The sequence below is a fragment of the Gallus gallus genome, chromosome Z (genome assembly GCF_016699485.2).
Source record: "Gallus gallus isolate bGalGal1 chromosome Z, bGalGal1.mat.broiler.GRCg7b, whole genome shotgun sequence".
Lineage (NCBI taxonomy): Eukaryota > Metazoa > Chordata > Aves > Galliformes > Phasianidae > Gallus > Gallus gallus.
Window position 1 is genome coordinate 53100118 of NC_052572.1, and position 24245 is coordinate 53124362.

Below are 24245 nucleotides of genomic sequence, written 5' to 3' on the forward strand. Positions count from 1 at the left end.
GCTGTGGAAGAGGCCACAGTGGAACAGGTATTTCCCTGCAACCCATGAACAGGATCAATGCACTGAAAGACTTTGGTAAGTGAATATCAGAATGTGATTTTCAGAAGCACAAGTTCAAGGTCACTTGAAGTACAGCTGAGATACTAAGCAGTATGGAGCTAAGCTTCCAGCAATCCTGGAGCTGTTTTTCAATTGACCTTGTATTTGTGCTTTCTCAGTCTGGCCCTGGACTAAGGATTTCACACAGAAGTCCATTTGTGATAGTAGTTTACTAAAGCTCTTTGGTACAGCATTTTATTTCCTGTGGCAAGGCTCCTCGCTGAAAGAAAGGGAGCAACAAAGCATTGAGAAGTGGAATCTAACTCTCCAACTCTCCTTTCTCCTTATCAGTTGGAGCTTCTTTTTTGTTGTTGTTGTTGTAGTTGTTGTTGTTGTTGTTTTCTCACTGATTATAAACCATTCCTAGAAGTACCTCCTGGAGATAAAAGACCCCTTCCTGCTCTCATCAACAGCTATGAATTCTCCTGCTGGCCTTGGCAATTCCACACTCTTGAATTGGCTTTCACCATGAATGAAATCCAGGTTTTCTGGCCAGTTCCTTTCTTCACAGTCCTGTAAAGCAGAATAACATGAGTGGTTTTTCTTTTTTGCTACCGACCCATTATACCGAGGCTTTCAAATGCTAATGTCATCAAATATACAAAGGGGCCTTTTCTTACATTCCTATCAAGCCATATTCTCTCCTGCACAGCACTGAAGTGAAGGTACAGAGAATTTGCCAGAAGTCAGTGTTCTTTCACAGTTCTCTGTAAATATCAGTGCAGGAGAGAAGAAAAAACTTGGTTAAATGACAATTGTAAACAAATTGTTTCTCTGAGGATGAGTAATGGGTGTACAAAGTTTATAATCAGCATTATTTACACAGCAAATCACAATCATACAGCTTACAATCTCTGAAAGCTCATAGTTCTGTTTAGAAATAGCCATCAGAGAGAAGAATGGTATATTACTCCATAGCAAACGTAGGAAAAAATACCAGGTGCAGGGAACATCTGTTCTTTTCTTTGCATGATAGTTAACAGATTATGTTCCCCTTCCTGAATCTGCAGAGATCTCAGCAGCCCTGCTTTGTTTCTGCCATCAGGAAAGACTGAGACTGCTCATGTGTTAATGTTTAGTAGTAACTGCATTGCAGCAGCAAATAGAACACAAGCAGAACTAGTGAGTTGTCCTGTCCTGCACCCTGAAATCCTGCACAGCCTTGTGCAACTCATGTCAGGCAAGATATAACAACAGGGCAGTAATAAGAGGGAATTATTACAGAGATTCTGTGCATTTAATTTTAGCAGTCTGCTATTAAGGCACATATCTACAAGCTGAGGCCTTTTGTATAGACAGTGGTGGAAGTCTAGCACATCTCATCTGAGATTCATTCTGTTGTCATCCACCAGGCTGCACTCAGCTTCCCAGCTCCAACAACTCTGACTGTCCCTCAGGACCTCATCATTCTCCTGCCCAGAAATACTCTCTTCTTGAGGGAGGTGAGCAGTTTATAGCTTAGCCTGAATGAGGTTTCCCAAACCAACTCTCCCAGCTGTGTCTCTTGGAGATCTTCATAATGAAGGAGACCAGAATCTTCAGTGGCTAGCACAGGTCATAGTAACTAGCTCCAAATGAGTGCCTGTAAAGCCTTAGTCAGAGAGCATAGATGAGATCTTCTTTTATTACAGTCTCTAATACTGGTCTCTTGAATGAACACTGGCACTCAGTGTAGCGGTAACCTAGGATGGCACTGGCAGTGGTGCACAGTGCCAGAGAGAGTTACAGTATTGCTGCTACCTGTATGGAAAGGCTGACAATTTAAGTTCTTTTACATACTGAACTCTAGTTAAAGGAAGATTTAAAGTCCTTTTTTTTTCCTTTTTTTTTTTTTTTTTTTTTTTTTTTTTTTCTGTCTGGAAAACATCCAGTGGTGGTATGCCTCAGGTTTCAGAGAACTGATGAAGGACATAAACAGTGTATAGTCAAAGCTGCTGATAATAGTCTTCCAGGTAGCCAGATGCCAAAGGTATGATAAGGTATGATCCAGAAGGATCTCCCAGAACTGAGTTAGGGGGCAGAAAAATGGCAGATATCCAGCATAAATAAACAGAAGATAATATGTCTAGAGAAAAATAAATTTAAGCCAGGTCGATGTAGCACTGAAAGCAGAACAGGTTATTATAGCCCAGGACAGAGCTCCCAGAGTCACTGCAGACAGATGTCTTCAATCATTAACTTGGTACACGACAAAAGAATGCTAAACACCAACAGGGAAGGATGGAGTAAGGGACAGGAGAATCATTCTTCAGTACATAAAACCACAGTACACCCACCTGGTAAGCACTGTGTGCAGTTCTGGTCTCTACACCTCTGTAAAAGCATGGTTGTGAAGACCAGAAAGATAAAGGCAATGAAATGGAGGACTTCTAGGTAATGAGGCTAAGTTCAGTTTGGAAAGGAGAAGGCCGAGAAGACTATGAGGGGGTTTACTAAACCATGACAGTAGAATACAAGGTAGATGCAGAACTGCTCTGCAATGCTTCAGCAAGAGGCTATTCCATGAAATCAGTATGAAATTGGTTTAAAGCAGTAAACAAATACAGTAGGGAATAAGCCTGCGGAATCTCCTGCCACAGAAGGATGTGTAGGCAGATTTTGTCAAGAGTCACAGACATCAGACCTTTAAAAAGACAACAGGTGTTCCTTTAACACCCTGGCTCCAGCAACAATCTGAGTAGAAAGGCTACAAAAACTGGCCAAGTTGCCATGGTCTCCCTAAATAGCATCTGTACTGGACAGATGGAAACAGAGCATTGGCCTAATCCAGCAGTGTGTTTTTTGTGTTTCTACACCACCAGTCAAACCTGCAAGGATATGTTCGGCAATCTGTTCTCCAGAACCCAGGAGATGCAGTGGAGCCCCAGGACAGCAGCCCCTGGTTTTAGTGATCAGGACAGAATAAGTCTCTCAGGGTACTGTGTTGACACTTACAGACTGTGTCAGGAAATCAGAAAAGTCAAGTCAACACAGATTGTACCATAGGTATATTTGCCCTCAAGGTTTGCCATTGCCAGCTTGCTCACCTAACTGTTGGGACTACAGCCCAGAGGCCATAAACAGCAGATCGAGCTTCCAGAAGGTCATGACACTGCAGCCAGAAGTCAAGACATTTCTGATTTGTGTCAAACCTGCCAGGAAGAGCATTCGCAAAGACTCACAGAACATCATTCTGCAGACAGCAAGCATGATTTAAAAGGAGTCAAATGGATATCAAACGCAGTTCTCTATAACTTATTATCTCTAAAGTGGAGAGATACAGATTTGAAGGCTAGTCTTCAGTGGATAAAGAGTTGGTTGGATGATCAGAGTCAGAGGATTGTTGTCAATGTCCAGGTGGAGGCTGGTCATGGGTGGTGTCCCTCAGGGGTCAGTTTTGAGGCCACTGCTTTTCAACATCTTTATCAGTGACCTAGATATTGGGATTGAGTGCACAAGCAGCAAGTTTGCTGATGACACCAAGCTGACTGGTGCAGGTGATAAAATAGAAGGACAAGATGCCATCTAGAGGGACTTGGACAGGCTCAAAAAGTGGGCACAGAAGAACCTAATGAGGTTCAACAAGGCCAAATGAAAGGTGTTGCACTAGGACCAGAACAATCCCAAGTGTGTTCAGAATGGGAGAAGAAATCTTGAGATCAGCCCTCCTGAAGGGACTTGGGGGTCCTGGTGGTTGAAAAGCAGGACATAAGCCAGTAGAATGCGCTTGCAGCCCAGAAGATCAACAGTATCCTGAGCTGCATCAACAGAATGGTGGCAGCAGGAAGAGGAAGGAATTGTCCCCCTCTGCTCTGCCCCATCTGCCATACCGTGTCCAGACCTGTGGCCCCCAGTACAGGAAAGATGTGGAGCTGTTGGAGGGTCCAGGGGAGGCCATGAAGGGTTGGAGCACCCCTGCTGTGAAGAAAGGCTGAGAGAGCTGGGTTTGTTCAGCCTGGAGAAGAGAAGGCTTCAGGGGGGCCTCACTGGAGCCTTCCAGTACTTAAAGAGAGCTTACAAACAGAAAGGAGATTAACTTACTACACTGTGATAGTGATAGGACAAGGGGGAATTACTTTAAACTAAAAGATTTAAGTTAGGTGTTAGGAAGAAATTCTTTATTCAGAAGGCGGTGAGGCCCTGGCACAGCTGCCCAGAGAAGCTGTGGGAAGCTGTGGAGGTACTCAAGAACAGATTGGATGGAGCCCTGAGCAGCCTGAGCGGGTGGGTGGCAGTCCTGCCCATGGCAGGGTGTTGGAACTGGCTGATCTTTGAGCTTCTTTCCAACCTAAGGCATTCTATAATTCTATGAACTTCCTCAGTTGCCTCTGTCTCCTGTTTTGCTGCCACATCCCACACAACACTCAACTTCTTTCCAGTTTCTGAAGGATGCTGTGCCGAGAACATCATCACTGCAGGATAGCAGAGGGAGTGGTAGCAACACTGAAACTTACCTCTCTCACGATGAACCCTTACAGTATATCTCAATAGCAATGTGAGAAAAAAGTTTTAGCCTCTTTAGTATAGAACTGGCTCTGTCTTTTCTGACAGTATCAGGAGAGAATAAACTAGGGACAACACTGAGAGAGGAGAAGATCTCCACAGCGGCTGTTTCCTTTTCTAAAGATTAAGAATAAAACTGAATTACTCCTTTTCATGACAGTTCTTTGACAGTCTGACTACATGCAGGCGGCCTGAGCCATTGTATGGCAGGAGACTGGAAGACCACAGACAGACAAGAGCTGAAATGACAGTCTGATTTCACCAAGCAGAGCAAGAAGGCAGGAACTGATCTTTAGGAAGGAGTGTTTCCCTATGTCCACACAGACATCCACTTCCAGAAAATGGAGACCATGCATAACCAAGTGGTCCCAAAGGGCCTTGAAATAAACAGAAAGTAAATGAAAGTGTGCTAACCTGTGGAGTGATAGGCACTGTTCAAGCACAGAGAATTCCCTTTCAAAGCTCCCCAGGAATTTATCCCTTCCAGTTGTGGAACAAGACCACATTCACCACAGCCTTCCCTCCTCAGGGCAAATGTCTCATGTTTCAGTGGCACAGCAGAGCAGGAAGGAAAGAAACCCCTCTAACAAATATTCTTACCCCTCTGAGCTCAGCTCAAAGGATCTTTTGGTAGGGAGATGCTTGAATATTATAATAACATACACTCAAGTAAGAAGAGTTGCATCCTTCAAACAGTACCACTGGTGGGGAGAATGCATTCTGGCCCCACTGGTAGGAATGTGCCTTTACAGGCTTTGAGCTACACCAAAGGTAGGAGTATGTTGCAGTACCCTAGGAAAGTTCTACTTTTAAATTAACTCCCAGCACTCAGAGTACAACAGATACATGCTTACTCAAATACTAGGTAAATATATATATATATATATATATATATAGGTGAGATGCTCATTTAAAGATACTAGAAGTCTCAAAGGATAGCACTGATTTCATGCGCACTGTGGATAACTTTAAACAAGATGCTGAGAATGGGTGCTGAGCGGAGTGCTGGGTGGGGAACAGGCTTCCATCTCAGAAGATCCTTGGTCCATTCCTGTTACTGACTATTGAGGGAGAAAAAATTATTCAGGGATCCCTTTGCTTCACTGGCTACTTCCATTTATTTGTCTAATTAGAAATAATTTTCACTACTTGGTATATGTTGCTTTTTATATCAGTGTAGATGTGTGCCCCCAGGTGCTGATGGATGCTTCATATTTTAATTGAATCCACTGTGCATAGATTCCCTCTTTAGTTCAGCTCTGTACTCCAAGAATCATCTGAGCTGCTCTTCCACACCATATCTGCAAATCAGTGATCACTTCCCCCACATTCCATGCAGGATCACAGTGAAGGTGAAAAGCTAGACCAAATGAAACTTTTGGGAAAGGCGATGAATGTTGTCAGCCATTTGCTGGCTATCCGCCCAAGTAGAAGACCCTAACAATACTATACAGAGACCAGAATGCCCCTGAACAGCCTCTAAGGCATGCTAACTTACTGTGGTGTTCTCATTCTAGCTGGCAACAGCCCTTTATTCTGCTTATGGAATTGATCGGTACATTGGAATCTAATGCCCAGCTGAATCCAACGTGTATTACATGCAACTCATTGCCAGCAAAATACGATAATGAATGGAGAGTCATGCAGCCAGCGCACGCACTAAAAGAATTTGTCTTATCTTTAAAGTGTGTGGAATTTAAATCAGACAAGCTGACTGCTTGAATGTCATAAAAATAAAGACGGTTTCAGGCCATTTCAGTCTGATCACAACATCTGCCTTTTATGAGGATTATTTCAAGTCCAGAATCCATACTTTGTCCCTCTTCATCTTCTGAGAAGGAAGAAGCCACCCTTTCAAAAAGCATGTTGAAGAATGATTTTTGTTGATAAATATTGTGTAACAGAACGTCACAGTTCTAGAAGAGAAGAATTTCTTATTGTTTCTAAATAAACTATTCCTTTCACAGAAAACAGAAACAGAACAGATAAATGGGCAAATGATAAAACCCTGAAGCTGTCAGAGCAGCTCTCTTGAGAATTTTTAGTCTTCTGGTCTTGACCCATCACACTGAATGCTGTGTCACTTTGCATTTTAAATAAGCTTTTATTAGCAAAAGAAAGCTAAAGTTGCCCCCATCACCAGCCCACCTTTCCCAAAACTGAGACAGAGGGCTAATGCCATTTATACACTCCTTCAGCACATTAGATATGACTTTACATTTCTTTGCTGCTGAAGACTCAGAAAACACTGAGTGTTTAGTCAAGCAGCAAAGATACAGGATACAACTCAGGTTTTGTTGCTCTGCAATGTCCTAAATTTGTTTCTGGAAGCTATTTGTAAAACGACACGTGTACCTTCATTCCACGCTGCTACTTCTCCCCACTCTGGGGAGAGAAGTAGGTGATTAGATATGGTACATGAAGGTGAGGAAGGAGACAGGGCAATGGCCTGAATATGTTTGCTTTTTGTGAGAGAGAACTGGTGGAGAGGGAAAGCAATGCGTAAGACACCTCACGATCATGATGAAGAAGGGAAAAACAGTGGGGAAAATAGGATCAGTTCTATGTTCTTGGGCTAACAGTTTTTCTTTGCAGCCATGCTTTTGAGTTGAGCACTGGAAGCAAATCAATAAAAGATTCTCTTGAATTCCTCAGCGTTTAGCCTTCCACCAAGACAGAGAGCAGTGGAAGAGGAAGGAAAGTGACTTGCCTTAATTAATTTGAACAAAAGAGGAACATCATGAGGATCTCTGTATGATTCACAAATGCAGTGCTTCTTTTAATCTAATAACTACAGGATTTCAAAGTTAACTCCATGGGAATTTTACTTTCTGCTCCCCATTTGGTGAATTTTTTATGATTGCTTCAACTGCTAAAGTAGTCTCAGATATGCTGACCTGAAAAACTCTTTTGCATTAATGGGAAACAATGTCTGAGGCTGTGATTGCACTGCTGACACGTCTAATAGCTGGCAGCAGAACAGTGGGGGAGATCATGGTAGGCAGTGTCTGCAGGCCTCAGATGCGTAGCTGGCTTCTCTACATCTTACCCAGTGGGTCTGGCCTTCACACCGACCTTTATTCTTTTACCCTTTTGTCACTAGAAAATCCCTTCTCTTCACTCCAGTAAGCCTGCTTCATTCCAGTGCCAGGCAGGAAGTTTTCAGTAAGCTTTTCCAAGTAACCATTTTTTCCAAGCAGTCAAGAATAGTAATCAATTCTTCCTCACTTTCCCTTGTCATTCCCGTTTCTTTCCCCTACCTCAGCCTCAGCAGCCAGCTCTTGGTGCTGGCAGAGCCTTCCAGTTGCCTGTAGCCTGCACACCACGTGTGCAAGAGGGGAGAATTGCACAGCTGATTGTCCAGAACTGATGACAAATTAATGTGAAATGAAAAGCACTATGTGCACCTGAAAGTATCAGCAAGTTGGTACATCATCATCTTCCTTTCTGAGACGTCTGAATGCCCTAGCCTGCTGTGCTGCAGATGTGCTTTGTTGTGTCATAATTCTCACAACACTGCCTGATAGGTCTAACAGAGCCAGAGAAATAGCCTGGAAAAACCTCCATAAACTGAAGCTGAAAGGTAAACAGGCAGGTGGAAGCAGGAGTTCAAAGTGCTAGTCTCATTTTCCTCCTGGAACACTTTCTTATTGTTATTTTATTACTGGGATCTGCTGTTAGTGCCCAAATTATGTCTCACAGTAATAAGACCTGATAACAAGTCACAGAAAGATGGTAATTCACCTTCATCCCACTAGCAATCTCTGAAGCTCAGTGACCAGGTAGTAAGAAAAGAACTGCAAGTTGTTCCTTTCAGCAGCCTTGGTTTCTGAAGGGTCTGATGAGTGATAAACAAGACAACAGCAGAGATGGTTTTGCTGGCACACTGCTGGAGCAAAAATCAAGTACAGATATAGTTAAGGCATTTATCTGTGGCAGAGCACCACCATGTTTTCTGGGGATCGATGGCCTGGCATAGTTGCTCTGTGAAACCATTTAAAAGCAATTACTAAAGTAGAAAAAATTTTGAGCTGATCAAGTTGGAAAATGGTTTTGGAAAGGAAATCAAGAAGATGGCAGGGATCTTGGTCTCTCAGGAGCAGTGCTAAGGTTTGAACTGAGGGTCACATCTGCATTTACATTTTTTTTCTGGCACTTGGGCCATTTAGGCATTTGGGAAGATTTCCTTTTCCACTTCATTACTTCAATCTGAATTTCCTGCTGCACAAAGAAAGCACACTGAAGTCATAGTAACTCATTCTGCATATCTGAGCATGAAAGTCTCCATCAGCAGATATCCAAAGAAGGAAAGCAGCACCTTTGGAAGAGAATACTCATTGCAGGTGTCATGCTACAAACAAAGAAGTTCACCATAATGGCAAGGGCTAGCAGAACACTATGTAGGATCTCATCTTCCTTCCTTCTCTGCGTCCACAGAGCCTGCTGATTTCTGCTAAGCAGCCATTCCCCTGCATAGATCTGTGGTAAGTATTTTAACCACAGGCAGAGACTGGCTTGGGCAGCATTCTTTTTTCTCCCTTTTATTTATTTATTTATTCTGTGGTGGCCCACAGAGAAATAAAATCCAACCTATTCATTTAGTCCTGGAGTTAAGAGACACAGGATACAGCACTGAAAGGGAAGAGTGTTTGCCAATTTGAATCACAAATGTCACATGTAGCTTTCCACAGAGACACAGCCACTGCCAATTTTAGCAGTTTTTGACATGTCAAAATATTCAACAGCTGCATGACAGAAGACAAACGCACTGGCAGTACAGTTGGCTTTTTAACTTTTTCAGTGACTGTCTCCCTACAGACATAGTAAAAATCTGTCTGTAATTGCATTATCCATCTCATGCAATTCTTTCATTCATCTCATAAGAATTGATGACAGGAATCCCACAGACTCATCTGATGCTTTTCTTTGGGTATTTACTCTCCAGGAGCTTTTGGACTGATATATTACTTTCTTGTGAAAGTATTGTGTTTCTGCTTAGCTAATTGAGGCAGGCAGCAAAGCAATGTTAATGACAGTGCTACTCACTGGGACTTTCTTCCCTAAGACAAATCCACCAAATATTTCCTTCTGAAAAACAACAAATGCTTCATCTTTCCTTCCATTTTCTCTCTTCCAAGCTGACCTCACTGATACAAACCTTATTCTCCAGGCTCCATTCCCTCAACCTACTTAATATGTCTTCAAGGACAGACTTGAGCCAGCAGAAGGGTAATCTATAGCTGTGCTACAACCGGGGTTGAACACAAACCTAAGATAATGATATAGATGTATGGTCATACCATGTCCATGGGAGCGTGTCTAAGTAAAGGATCTTGTCTGAACAGCAGAGAAGTAATTCATTCTATGGACGAAACCAAACATAAGAGGAGGAGCTGCTCCTGTGATGTGCTTACCCACTCCTATCTACTGTAATGCTTGCTCTAGTACACAGAGATGCCTGTTTTCTTTCTGAGCTTTATCCTTAATGGAAATCACCTTGCTGGGTTTGAGCAGCAACTGAAAGTTTCTTGCTCTCCACCAAGGAAGACAGTGGTCAGATCCTTTAGAAGACTCCTACGGGCTGTTTCTCAGCTCCTTGTTGATTTGACTTGTGGAGTGGGCCTAGAGGGTAGGTCAGTATAGTGAGAGCTGGTGATCTGAGAGGCAAGGATGAATAGTTCCTTGCTGAGTATGGTTGAACTAGATGATCCTGGTGGTCTTTTCCAATCTTGGTGATTCTAAGATTCCATGAAGGTCAGGAGATTTTGCCTCTAAGTGCCTTGGCCAACCACAGCAGCCATTCCCTGCAAGCGTCTGTTCCCAGTGGAAATAGGGCAGATGGCTCCCTAACAGTTCTCGGTGTCATGAGAGGTGATAAAGCTCTTGACAGCACAGGAGCATCAACACAGAGTGCTACCTCTCATAAAGCATCAGGAATAGCTTGGGGCAATTTTGGCAGAGCTCAAGGCTAGCAGGTGTTTTGTGAGGGACAAAGCCCAGAAGCATGAACAGCAAGTCTGACTGATCAAGGGTCACACCTCATCAATATAACCCTGTCCCAGCCCCCAAAGGTGTAAAACTGAGATTAGTGTGTGTTGCTGCACAACCTAGACCAGTTCTGAAGCACAAACAGGAATGCTCATCCAGAAATCTTGCTTCAGTGCAGAAGCTCACGAGGAATGAGGAGCAGAGTAACCACAGCAATACAGAATAAGCATGGGAAAAGACTCCACCTGCCATGCCCATACTTATTTATCAATTACAGAGGATGACAGTATCAACCTTGTTCAAAACCTGTGTAAGGCATTCCAACAAAAGTCTGGAAAATGCTTGATTGTTAAGTACTATGGTTCACATTACAATAAACAGCCTGATAATGGCCAAAGAAAAAATTATCTTCAAAATATTTTATTGGCTGCAGCTCAAAATTGTTTATCTGCAAATGTAAACAAACAAACAAGAGTTCACAAACACCTGCTGCCACTTGCCTTTGCAAATGATGGCAAGAATCTGTCAACTGAAATGCAGTTATTGTCACTGCTGTCATTACAGTGTCTTAATTTCTAAAGAGAATAGTCAGATCTTCACTGACAGACTTCCCAGCCTATGTTCTCACCAGTCTGACTTTGCCACAGAGCAGAACTTGGCTCTTAAACCTAGAAAAATCTGAGTTCTGCCAGTGCAGCTGGACTGGATTCTAGCATACCCACCCCACCTCCTATCCCCTCATCCTTGTACTTCTCCACCTTCTACCCCAATCTCTGCTGATTTCATCAGCATTCACAACACTTTTCCCCAGAGAAGTATGAACAAATGAATTAAAGGAAGAAGGAGACAAAGGAAAAGTGTTTCAGGGGAAATCTATGATAATAAAAGCTAGAAATTCTTATGAGGTTTTCTTCTGAAGTTTTCTAAATGTAAGGACTCTGCACACCAAACACATAGCCCAACCTTTCTGGACATCCTCATCTAGGGTCAGCAAAGATATTTATCCACTTCTTCATGAAAAATGCCATCTGTGCTGAGAGATAGGGAGCTAGAAACTGCTGTAATATCTCATCCAGTGTATGATTAATAGCAGTTCTGTACCCTGACAAACAGGATGAGAAAGAAAAATCAGCTGGGTGGGCAAGATAAACCTCTGCAAACAGTTCACACTGAGGCATCAGCATCTTCAGCCCCCCTCCTACCAGCAATATGAAGATGTGAACCACAGACTGCTGCTGCTCACTGAATTATTATGGAAAAGTCATGTCAGGAGAAATCTTTCCACCTTATTCCTCCTAGAATAATAATATTTTTTAAAATAGAAAGCCATCGGCATGTCAAAAAACTGTATGTGCACCCAAGCTATGCAAAGGCTTTTGTTCCTTTTCTTTCCATACATTTTGACCACACACACCCCAGCCCAATAAATCATGGGAATTAAAGACCTAATCTCAAGTCAGTGATCCTTACCAGGTTTACAGCATTATCAACACCTCACATACATAATTGTACTTTACTGATTGCTTATCAAGCTTAAATAAATTCTGCTGTGGCAGAAATACATAGAATAAATAAGTTTGTCAGCTAGAGGAAAGTAGCTGTCATTTTCTAAGGTCGAAACTGACTAACTGCATGAGAGTTCACATGCAACCTGTATTCTGAAAATAATTTTTCTGAAACTGGTAAAGAAAAATGTCCTTCAAAAGAATTCTGAGAGCAGAACTCTGGAAATCCCTCATCTTTAAATAAAAACAAACCAAGAGGAAACAAAACAATACACAAAAACAGAAAAACAGGCTAGCAAAAAAAGGAGTGTGGCCAATATATATATATTATTATATTAATATATATATAAAAATAAGTTTTAATATATATAATATATATATTAATATATATATATATTAATAAGTTTTGTTGTCAGGAATTGGTTTTTACTTTTGCCTTTTACTTTTAGCAGTGGCCCTGCAGACAGCTGACAACACCCGCTTTGTAATATCAGCTGTAGAACTGTGCTTGTCCACTGACTATCTGCCCTGGGTTTGGGCACAGAGGATGAATCTGAGCAGCTCGTAAAGTTCTTTAAACAGCATTAACAAAACCTGAGAACTACTTCTAATTCTCACAGACATTATGCAGTAGGGGAAAAGCAAGGTGAGCACAGATATTAGTTAGTCCTATATGGAATGAAAAGCTCAAAACTGAGTTTCAGTGGTGTGCACGCTCACGTTCATGACCTGCACACTTGCAACAGGAGAAGATGAAGCCCTTCAGAGATCTTACACAATAACAAAGCAAAATACAACAGACATTTCTTTGATTTCTTGGTTTTAAGCCTCCCAGGTTTCACATTGACCTCCCCCTACCTCAAGAGATCTGAGCTGCAGAACATGACTTTTTTTCCCTGGGTCTGATTTAGGACTCATTGCCTATTCTGCTTGAAGTCAATAACTTATCAAGGGAAGTTTTCACACAATTCATTCTGTCTCCTGGATGATCTAACAGATTGTAAAAACATAGATTTATGTGGAAATACTTTGGGGATGTTGTGTTTGATTGTCTTCATCATTAAAAAATATCACCACCTTGTGTTGCTTCCATCCAGCAAGACAGGCTTTTATATGTAAATCATCCCCTAAGCATCCTAATGAGGTACATAAAACTGCCTCCTTTTTCTGAGCAGAGACTCCATGGAGAATTCTCTGTTCAGCAGCACTGCTAGAACTTACGAGCAACCTGGGGAGCACACTAATGTATCCAAAGCGGCCTTAACCTTTATGGAGTAGTCAGTAAGTACCCAAATCTCAATTCCTTACTCAGTACTAAGCACGCTTTCAAGTCCTTCCAAATATAAGAAAAAGTAGAAAAATTGGAGGCAGTTTCATATTTTCCAGGTAAGACTTCTAGATTAAAAAATGAAAGCAATATATGTGCTGACTGAACATTCTTGTCTTGGGTGCTCCAGTGGTAGCAAAAGGAACAAATATTCAGCTTCTGTTCTGGGACACATATCAAGTGCTTTGTGAAGAATGGATTACAGCTGAATACTGGATGAGAAGCAACACACATCCTTGCAGGAGTTGGGATAAGGTAGCGCTTCCATTGCCCTTGGAACAGAACAAAGGCTTAATGGGCATCAATGACTTCTTTATACAAAGATAGGGACACTGCCATAGAAGGGGTTGGAGATCAATAAATGTTTGTCTCTGACCTTGTGACATTAATTCTGGACACACCAACCCTTCAGCAGAGAAAGATTTTGCCAAGACAGTCTCAGAGTGCAGCACAGGCGTACTCAAACCTCATGTATCATACTGCCTCAGGACAGGTTTTTGTTCAGTAAGAAGATGCCCAGAGATCTACACAGGTGGTTGTAATGTCCATCACTACTACTAAATGCCAATGGTGTTCAGCTTTCATGGGATCTGACCATTGATCTGTGGAACTCTAGACCACTGTAGTGACCTCCACAGCTTTGTTCATCCTATTTCAAGTTTGTAAATTCTATGCACAGACTTAACCTCCTTTCTTCAGAAGGCCAGACTAGCTCAACAGAAAGGCACTGTGGGCATGTAGGGATGAAGGCACGGAATAGATCTGCAGGGCTTACTTCTTAGTTCTGTTGGCATGGCCTCACAGTGCCTGAGATAATTCCAGCAGGATTGTTCTTGCATGGCTCAAGGCTTTTGACACTCTAGGAAAACTTGGTACTCAAACTACCAGTCAGCCTCCCCCTCTTGGGAGGAGCATTGGTCCTCCTTAATGGGCAGTCAACCAAAGATGATTAATCTGTGGCATCCCCACCAAACACAGGCCCTCCTAAAGCATTAGGACATTGGACTGCACCTTACTGTATGTGTGCAAAAAAGCATACGGTTTTCAGCTGGATTAGCCAAGGAAAAAAATGAAGGGCATGAAAAATCATTTTGTTCACGTATTGATAACAGATCCTTGAAGCTCTTTTGACAAACAGTGGCTTAAGTCAGAAAGATCAAGTAGCACACTAGTGTGTCATACATCCAAAAGTGTCTTGCATATTCTCAGTACTTGAAATCATAGATTGATAAATAGAGTTCTAAGGGCAGATGAGACCATTGTACATTGGAGAATAGGGCAGTGAGGTAAAAGATAAAATGCAGATAAAATACACAAAGAAAAATCCTGAAATCATTGCAGATTAAAAAGTAAATGCAAATAGCAGGCCCTAGAGACAGCAGCAAAACATTTGGAAAACTGAAACACAAACATCAAAAGCCATGACAGGAGAAGAAAAGCTCAGTTTGACAAAGTTCAGACTTAGCTAGAAGCATAGTAATTAAAAAATAATAATAAAATAAATCAATCAAATCAAATAAATAAAAAAGAAAAAATAAAAAAAAAAGAGAAAAAAGAAAAAAATGAAAAAGGAAAGAAAAAGAATCACCTTTTTTCAATGGCATTCTGTGAGCATGGGAAATATCTCTATTTAAATGCCTTTATTGTAAGACACCACTGTGAGCATCTGCAAGAACAAAGAGCACATCAATCATTAAAGTCCTGTGCTAGTGAGCTTCTTTGGCCAGCCTTCTCCAAAAGGAAGACAAAACCGAGAAATGCTAGAGACTTTACCTAAACTGTACAGATGCAGACCTTCTCTCAGCTGTCCCTAGCCATTAGCAGTATCAGTCTGTGCATGCCTGGAAGGTATTCAGTTAGCAGAATAAGCAGGACACCTCTCTACTTAAATCTACTTTGAAGAGAGGAAGAAAAAAATATGCTTTTATTAAACCACAATTCTTAATTGCAATCAGCAACGTGATGAGAGAGACCAAAGTGTTGTGTCACATAATTCTGCCACAAGTAATAACTAGCCTCTAGAATTTGAAGATAGCTGCAAAAAGATGGAAATCTTTCAGATTCATTTCCCAACATCATGCAGAGTCACTTTCTAACATAAGAATGGCCATTTTTGGTCTAAAGCAAGGGAGCACTTTATCCAGCTTACCTGTGCAAGTAGACAATAGCAGAAGTATTAGAGCTAAAGAGCTGTACAAGAATGCTGCAATGCTTTAGAAAATACTTTCCTAACCACCAGTAGTTTTGGACTAAAAGACTTTCACAGCCAGAGCAGATTTATTTATTCATTTATTTTTAGCTTTAGGAGTACCAAGTGAATTCTATGAATCTGTCTAGTTGCCTTCTGAACCTGAGCAAATTTATAATAGCCACAACATCCTGGGGCAAAGAGTTATACTAACAGTAACTCATGTAAAGAAACATTTCTGCTTAGTCCAGTTAGGAGGGAAATTGGATATGCAACGTACAAACATTTTCTCACAGGCAGGGATAACCATTCCTAGAACATACATGATCACAGATGACACACAGATAGCCCCATTTCCAGAAATATCCATTTACTTTTGTTTAAAGCAGTAATGACAAAAGCTATTAACATACATTTTACTATTTATTTCAAGCCTCTTCTCTGAGCTCCCAAGACCAGGTTTTCCTGGGGAAATTCTAAGACTCGTTGTTGCCACTGCAGACCAGAACCCAATTTGAATTTGAGCACCACTGGAAGCTTTCTGAGATTCTTAAGTTCTATTATTACACAGAAGAACTCCATACAAGGTTCAATATTCCCTAGCTCTCGATATTACAGCACAGAGCTAGAAAATGTGAGTCAACAACACCACAAGAGCTCTAAAATCATGTGGAAAATAAAATGAGCCTGGCATTTGCTACAGTCACAAATCACAAGCCAGACTTGCAGTTTCACAGAGAATGATGCAATTTTGTATACTTCAACTTAGCCATACTTCCAGATTAGTTTAAAAACCATGGATAAAAACTTCTGATAAGCATAAATGTGAAGAGCGTAATCGCACTGACTACTGCATGAGTATGAAAAGAGATGGCTGGAAACGTACAAAGAAGAGTCTCTTTTTCAGAAGAGAACTGCGAGTCTGCAAACAAAGGGACAACTCCAAGCTCATCTTTTCTGGAACAAAAGTAAGTGTATGAACTGCTAAATTCTCCCATAACTGGAATATTCAAAATAAGAATAAAACTGTCTGCTGTGGTTGGAGAAAAACAAAACAAAACAAAACAACAACCCCCCCCCCCCCCCAAAAAAAAAAAAACCCCACAAAAACAAAGAGATCTGAAGGAATCACTCTTTTAAAGAGCCAATGGAAGCTGATGCTGGTTACAAGCAGCGCTGGATCATGTCTCAGCCACTCGGCAAAGTACAAGCATCACCTGCAATATGGAAAGATTATTTTTTTTTTCCAATGGTATAAGCTATTCTTATAGACAGACCTACTGAACAGGATGAAACAAAACAAAAGAGCAGTAAGCAGACCTGTGTTGCTTTCCCTGAGAGGGACATATTTATAAGTGTTACCATGATTTGTCATTATTCATAGAATCATAGAATGGCCTGGGTTGAAAAGGACCACAATGATCATCTAGTTTCAACCCCCCTGCCTTGGACAGGGTTGTCAACCACTAGACCAGGCTGCCCAGAGCCACACCCCGCCTGGCCCAGAACGCATCCAAGGATGGGCTCCAATCTCCGAGGTACATATGTATCTGAACAGCTGGCCACTACTGGAGAAAAATGAAAGGAAACACATTTATAGCATCTGAGCCAGGCTGAGAGCTGAAGCATGCTCTGCTCCTGGGGGAATCATTCTAAACTGAGGGTATTCTGCCAAATGTCCTAATCCTGTGGAAGTTTCAGAAGAGTCCAGCTGAAATCTCAGATGTCTGTTTCTGCACCTGAGGAAGGGATGTGAAACTCAGGTAAGTCAGCCTGTGAGAGATTCAGTCTTACCACAGCTGTGTTCATTGTATGCTCCCTGAAGCTTTCTAGAGCCTCCAGGATGAACATCCTGTATCATCAGTGGAGAAAGTCTCACTGTTTGACATTTGGAAATGAGAACCATGGTGCCTAATGTTCCCTGATGCACATTCAATGTTTTTCACGCTGTAAGACTTCTCCCAAATTGCCTTGCCTTGGTTTTGTCATTTCAGGATGGCTTTTGAGTTTTCTTGATTTTTTTGTCTTGCTCTTTTCTCTTCCAGCTCTTCTCCCTTCAGCCATTCCCAGCATACCACGAGGAGACCACTCTCCCTTTCTCCCAGTTTCCTGGAGAAAGGCTTCGTTTCTCAGTCTGTGTACATCACCAGAGTGTACTGGTCAAGTCAGAAAGCCACAGTTAAAGCAGTAGGTAATCCCCACCCCTTTCAGAACTGACGTTTCTAAGATTGAGGTTACAGACATAAGCAAAGGTATCATAGTGTAACTACTGAGAAAGAAATAGTAAAACAGGGGAGAGAGGGTAAGTCCCTCATCAGTGGGGTAATGTAAACGGTTTTGGTATTGAGGGATTTATTTTGGAAGGAACATTTTTTCTGTAATAAGTGACATTTTTCGTTTTCTTTCAAAATTCTATTTTTTTCAGCAATCAAAAATGACACTCGCATACTTCAGTTTGACCTGTTGGCGCAAACTGGAAAACTGTGTAATGAATTATTTTCATTAATAGTCACATACAGGAATAGATCTAAACAGAAATAAATTGCTTACATGATCTTAAAAAAAAAAAAAGTAATATATGCTGCCAATAAAATTGTGATATTCAGAGAACATGAAAATATTTTTCTAATTTCTAACCGAACACAGACATAATGATTCATTAAAAAGTTGCCCCCTGTACTTGACAAAAGTTTGAGACTAAGAAATTAAAAAAGGCCAGCATATTTCAGAATGCTTTAGTAATAAATAGTTAGCTTTCCCAGAAAAATTAAATTCAAGGTAAAATGGCCTAAGAGATAATCACCAAACTGAAGGATTAAATAATCAGTGAAACTTTCCAATCTGCAGAATGAAACTGCAGTGATAAAGCTATTACTGGGCAACTTATTAAAAGGAAATTAAAATGATCAAAAGAGAGCATAACTGACAGCAATTCACCATAAAAATTACCATATCCAGTCTTCTGGATCATTCAAAGAAGTGTTTGTTCTTTATTTCTCTGTTAAGTAGGAAGGTGTCCTGTCTTAAATGACCGACAGCCCCATCAGCCATTGTTCCCAGTGGCCACGCATTAGGAGAAGGTTGTACCTTTTCATCTGAAACAGCTGAAGACAATTCTTTGGACAGTATTTCTGAGCAAGGTGCAGAAAAATATATTAAAGAGAGAGGTTTTTTGCAGAACTGGAGACTACTTCTTTTAATGCAGCCTAGCACTTAAGGCTTTCAGTAGAGAAAGAAAAGCAATTTTTACTGTGTCTTTGACCAGATCCTTGGAAGACAACTAAAGAAATGAGTGTGAGTCATCACGGAGAAATGTATGTAGTTTCTAAATTCACAGTAGCATTCAAGACAGTGGAAAGCCAACAAAACCTGAGGAAAGGCACCAGTTATATCAGAAGTGGGGTTCTTAAGAGATCGCTAAAGGAAATATGCATCTGCATCTCTAAAAAACAATATAAAGAATGTATAAAGCTATGAAATATCAATCTATACTAGCAGCTTTCTATGCTCAGACTTTAACAAGCTGATCTGAATAGATCCACCTCATGAATTTTAACTATCTTTCCTGAACAATGACTGTACACAGTAAGAGAAGCTCTTGAATTTCACCTTTTCCACTACATCATGGCATAAATGTCCTGCAAATGCCAGCGTACAAAAGCTAACAGTGCTACAGAGAAATCAATGCATCTCAATCTATTGAAGCAGAAATATTCTATGAATATATGACTCGTTAAATAGTGAGAGACTGAAATCATATGGCAGAATATCTCATTGTTATCACTCAGTTTACAGCAGAAAATTGCATATAGTGGGTTTAATGAAGACCCAGTTGACAGCAAAGTGAAAAAACAAGAAACAACTGAAATTAATGAGGAAGCAGGATGGGAAGCTGAAAGGGTAGACTTGCTCTTGGTCAGCATGGTTTGATCATCATCTCTTCTCACTGCCTGAGCTCATAATCCTCATTATCATGAGGACAGTAAATTTATTTGCTGCACACTGTGACCTTTATGCTGACAAGCATGACACTATTCTATCAGTCCCAAAGGCTCAAAGGAGCCTACATTTGCCTACAGTGCTGGGCTGTTAGTTTAGAGCCCACTTTTCTCTGTCAAAGTGTCACAGCTTTGCCAAGGTCTGAATCCTCCAAAACTCACTTCTACATTTGTGGAGGAAATCAAAGAAATCTCAGCAAATTTGAATGTGGCATACAAATCATTAAGTGAGATGCTTCTGTGCATATCTTTCCATCTGAGCATACAGCTGGATGCAGATTCTGACCCTGAATGATTCTCAGTTCAGTTAAATAGAGGAAATTGCAGTCTACAGTTCTTTTCAGACTAATTTCCTTGAGTGGAAAAAATGCTAGGGGACACAGTGGCCACAGTTTTGAGCCTACTAGTTCCTTCTTTCCAGTGTGACACGGAACCAAAGCAACAGATGAAGTTTCTCATTTATAACTGGATTTTCTCCAGAGAGCTCCACCAGTGTATATATGTCCCACCTGCAAAAGTTTCTTGAGTATAATTACTTTGTCTACAAGAGGTTTTTATCATTGTCTTTTTAGTGTTGACTTTCTCATATTGTCTTTTCCATGAGGTGATTCTTCACTTCTTTCAGATATGTCTTTAGATTCTGTCAATACTCTGTCTAACAGAAATAGAATAGAATAAACAGCAGTCTCCTAGTTGAGCTGCATTTCTCACACTGATGTTGTATACTCATTGATCTAAGAGGAATTTTTGATATATGATCTGCAAATATAAATGAATATATTTGCTTTGTCTTGCACAACAGACCAAGCTAGAATCTTACAACATATATTTGAGCCTTAAGGCTCCAAATCTAACCTTTATCTAAACAACAGATCAAATAAAAAAAATCTACAACACCTCTTATGTTGGGCTGTAAACTGTGCTAGAGGTCTAGCAACTGTCAGTCAGAAGAAGGTGGAGGAAGGTGATAGAAGGGCATTGGACTGTGTAGATGCACTGGTATAGAAAGAACTTCTGTAATCATAATTAATCTTACCTAAGCAGGGAGTTTGGAACCATGGTCATATAATAGAAATGTACAATTAATGGCACCTGAACTGCATGATATCCCACCAACAAACACAGCAGAGCAGGTGAACTACACTTGCCAGGAGTGAGCTGAGAGGAGACTTACAGTCACTGCAGCTACTGAAACACTAGGTAGCTGAAAAGTGAGCAAAGATGTCAAAGGCGACAGAGATCCACGGGCACCCTCAATCACTTCTAGCCCCAGGGAGGAAAGCCCTTCACAGGATGATGGGGATGTAGAGAAAAACAAACTCTGTCCCATGCTTCGTTATGTAGCCCATTCCATGAATTTTGTGCCTTACTACACTCGTGTCACAACCTGAAACTGAGTGGGGATTTCAAGGTCTGAGAAGTCCAACACAGTCACAAGAAGGCTCCATATCTCTTCCTCAGATGGGGTACTACTCTTTTGTTTGCACCATTTGACCTACTTCAGTTCATCACAGGGAAGATACTGGGTGCAACTTTTGGAATGCCTCTCTGTTCAACTCCCCACAACTCAGCTTCCTGCACTGGCTTTGATTTTGACCTCTCTCAGGTCACAGAAGAACTTGGTGGACGAGCAGCAGCAGAGTTGCTATCTGTCTCACCAGATTACACTAGTCATTTGCACAGAGCATGTTGTGATTACAGTGACATGAAAGCAATGTCATGTGCCTTCTGGATGCTGTTCTCTTGTGTCTGAATGAACACACGCAGCCAGGTGGACAAACACAGGATATCTTGAACAAATTCTGCTTACCAACACGTACTTCTAATTACGATGTTCAGTCATCGTGGGTCAAAATCATTCCTCTGGAACAAGATTTGAAGAGCACAGAGGTTGTAACAGTCATTTTGAATCAGGGAAAAGCTGAAGAAGAGGCAGCATCTCAGATTTCTCCACTTCACAGAAAGATGATTCTGTTCTGAGACTGAACTAATATTACTGAAGACAAACAAAAAGGAAGGGAATCAACACTTCCAGTGCTGACAGTGGGGTATGCAAAAACATGAAAAAATATTTAGGAAGCATTCAGGATAACTGCTGAGAATTAGAATGCATTTCAGGGCAAACACCAAGAGCCTTTTATTCTCTGGTGTGAACACAGTCATGCAGTTCATTTCCATTGAGGATACTGAGAAACAGGTAGCTGGCTCTGGCTTCTCAGTTCCACTGTAGAATGAGCAAATCATACATGCAGGCTGAACGTGTGCAGGGAAAGGAAGATGAAATTGAAATGGGAGCAGGGAGAACAGTCACACAGGGAGAACAGCCACACAGGTGAAATGGAGATTATTTGAAGCATATTTGCCCTGATGCAACTCTGCCTCTCTGTGCCAAAGATTCTTCATTCACTACAAAGCTGTTTAATAGAGAGGAGACCTGAGCTTTCCCACTGAGAGAAAAATAGTTAAAGATTGGGTAGTATCCAAGGAAGACACAAGTCTGCACCCTTAGTCACAGTCCTTTGACACACCTGCCTAAGGGAGAGAAAGCCAGGAACAGCGATTGTCCATAGCTTTTTGTTTGTTTGTTTGTTTGTTTGTTTTGCTTCCAGAAGGAAAAAAGGTACAGTCAGTGGAGTTAGGGATTTCAGGTCTCACAGGGTTCCTGGGATGGCAGTAAGTAATGGGGAGGTCCAGTGGTAGCGTCTGCTGAGAGGAGAGGATTGTGGACACAGCAGCAACTCATTGACATGTTATGACTTTTGATCTTGAAAGCAATTTTTGTTCTCTTCTAAGTGAAGCAAAGCAAGATACAAAACAAAAGGACAGACCAAGAGGACTGCTTCCAACTGCACAGGAAAACAGGGATCCACAAAGATAAATCTTTTAATTATCAGGAAAAAAAGCCTGCAAAATGTGCATCCATTACCTGATTGAAATACAGCAGAAATCAAAGTAATTGCCTTCCATACTGTCTGTACATAGCCTAAGCCTGAACTGTTCTGACAAAGGACATCAAGCTGATCAGCAGTGATGCTGATCAGCTGATGTGACTTTCAGGGTCTGAGAATGACTATTCCTTTGCAGGTGATGCTTCTCCAATAATCATCTCCTTCTGACCTGATGTGAACACACTTACGTGCTAGGTCTCTGCCTCCTGTTGGAATGAGTGAGATTTTCCTTTTTCTACATGAACAAAAAGCTATGCTGTTAATAGGCCTTTCTGCCGCTAAAGATGGGGTATGGAGAGATTACCATGTATCACTTAAATCACCTATAGCAGGGTGGTAGACAACACAGCATGACGCGATGTGCCTCCCTTAGCGAAGGAACACGATGTATCCCATTATGTGTAGACTATCATTAAAATTTCACACAGTGGCACACCGTGGGAGTCATCGGGGAATCATCAAACAGTAAAGGGACGATCATCCTTAGAAAAGTCATACAACTGTTGTTGATATCTTCTTTTGGGATTTGTGACTCTCTCTCCTCTCTGCTTAGTTCTGATCTTTCATCAGGACTTCTTAATTATGAGAGATAGCTTGAGCCTCAATGGTTTATCATCTTGCATCTTATTGAGTTCTTATTCCAATGCTTTATTTTATTTTGAACTGTAATTCCTATTCTCAATACAGGATAGAACTTAACATTTTAATTTATAGTCACTCATTTCCAGAAATGGTACTGTGCACCATAATTTTGTTATTCCTCCATATAATTCATTCCTCTCTAATGATCTTTAGCCTGTCTATGCAGGAAGCAACAAGAGACCATGTTCTCTCAACCACTTTTAATAAGACCATGAGATTGAAAGCGCATTTCCCCACATACTTTAATTTCATAAACATTTTTTTTTTCCTGCAGTAGCACACAGAAAAATGAGAAACTTAATTTGGAAACATCCTGTCCTTCATAGAGCATATGTTTCCTCCACAGATCATGGTCTGGCACCAAAAAGACAGACTACTCTATGCCCTGCTGATAGCTGGATCACAGTCAGTTGGCAGACGCTGGATGCTCATGATTCAGCACAAGAAGAGCATTTCACACCACTCTGCAGAACGAAAATTTGCCTCCTGGTGGACATTCATCAGCTGCGTACTTTTAAGAAATATCAGACTTTAGTTGAAAGATAAGGAGCATGACATCAATCTCCTTAAACTACACAGCATTTGACAAGACTTGGGAACTTTAAAAAATGAGTAACTGCCTTCTCCATTTCACTATAAAAACTCTGTATAAGTACTTTATTTACATGCTTGAGCTTCTGCCTCAAGCACTAGGTGAAAGCTAATGAAGGTGGGAGATGCAACAAGATCCAAATTAGACCCTGCTTCAGCCACACTCAAGCCAAGAGGATCCCAAGGGACTTCTCTGGAGCTCACTTTGTAAGCTGAAAAGTTAGTTTGGCCAGGAGGTTCTACTGGAGTATTTATGTGAGTGAAAAGAGGCACAGCCTGAAGAGCCCAAAATCCCTGCTGCCCTTTGGGTCATGTCCAATGACTCTATTAAAGAAAAGAGTTGAATTTGCATTGTCTTGCTCAGTCTTCCTAAGACACAAACTCTGCCAGTGTGAAACCTTCCTTGAAATTGTACCAATACAGCCTGGTATTCTAGAGATTTTCAGTCTCTTGGAGGTATTCTTGAATGTCTATCAG

General features: G+C 41.2%; 1 long non-coding RNA gene across 1 annotated transcript; it reads right to left on the minus strand.

The window, feature by feature from the left end:
- Positions 1 to 280: 280 nt before the first annotated feature.
- LOC121108282 lies at positions 281 to 8030 on the minus strand. Its single transcript, XR_005842701.2, has 2 exons — positions 7842 to 8030; positions 281 to 612 (listed from the first exon to the last, which is right to left on the minus strand). It is a non-coding gene; the product is annotated as an uncharacterized LOC121108282 (long non-coding RNA).
- Positions 8031 to 24245: the final 16215 nt, after the last annotated feature.